Below are 1,008 nucleotides of genomic sequence, written 5' to 3'. Positions count from 1 at the left end.
AGGACCTTGTTTCATTCATGAAACTTAGAGTGGCCTTAGATAGATCAGAGACTATGTTTGCCAAGCTAGATGGGGTCTGCTCAGAAATCTCTGTCTTTTGCTGAGTGGATGATGGAAAAGGCTTGCTATTGCTAAACCTGTTTCTTCCACCATTATTAAAGCCTTGTTGAGGCTTTTGTTGATCCTTCCGTAAGAGATTTGGGTGATTTCTCCATGAGGGATTATAGGTGTTTCCATAGGGTTCACCCATGTAATTCACCTATGCTATTGCAGGGTTCTCAGGATCATAAGCTTCTTCTTCAGAAGATGCCTCTTGAGTACTGTTGGATGCAACTTGCATTCCATTCAGACTCTGAAAAATCATATTGACTTGCTGAGTCAATATTTTATTCTGAGCCAATATGGCATTCAGAGTATCAATTTCAAGAACTCTCTTCTTTTGAGGCGTCCCATTACTTACAGGATTCCTCTCAGAAGTGTAAATGAACTGGTTATTAGCAACCATGTCAATGAGTTCTTGAGCTTCTGCAGGCATTTTCTTTAGGTGAATGGATTCACCTGCAGAATGGTCCAGTGACATCTTTGATAGCTCAGACAGACCATCATAGAATATATCCAGAATGGTCCATTCTGAAAGCATGTCAGAAGGACACTTTTTGGTCAGTTGCTTATATCTCTCCCAAGCTTCATAGAGGGATTCACCTTCTTTTTGTCTGAAAGTTTGAATATCCACTCTAAGCTTACTAAGCTTTTGAGGAGGAAAGAACTTGGCTAAGAAAGCCGTGACCAGCTTATCCCAAGAGTTCAGGCCATCTTTAGGTTGAGAGTCCAACCATACTCTAGCTCTGTCTCTTACAGCAAACGGGAAAAGCATAAGCCTGTAGACCTCGGGATCAACCCCATTGGTCTTAACAGTATCACAGATCTGCAAGAACTCAGTTAAGAACTGAAAAGGATCTTCAGATGGAAGTCCATGAAACTTGCAGTTCTGTTGCATCAGAGAAACTA

General features: G+C 41.3%; 1 non-coding gene across 1 annotated transcript; it reads left to right on the top strand.

The window, feature by feature from the left end:
- Positions 1 to 634: 634 nt before the first annotated feature.
- LOC148571060 (small nucleolar RNA R71) lies at positions 635 to 742 on the top strand. Its single transcript, XR_015880501.1, has one exon. It is a non-coding gene; the product is annotated as a small nucleolar RNA R71 (small nucleolar RNA).
- Positions 743 to 1,008: the final 266 nt, after the last annotated feature.

The sequence above is a fragment of the Arachis ipaensis genome, chromosome B3 (assembly GCF_059453495.1).
Source record: "Arachis ipaensis isolate K30076 ecotype BB chromosome B3, ASM5945349v1, whole genome shotgun sequence".
Taxonomy (NCBI): domain Eukaryota; kingdom Viridiplantae; phylum Streptophyta; class Magnoliopsida; order Fabales; family Fabaceae; genus Arachis; species Arachis ipaensis.
Note: the sequence above shows the minus strand (reverse complement) of the source record. Positions and strands in the feature narration are given on the sequence as shown.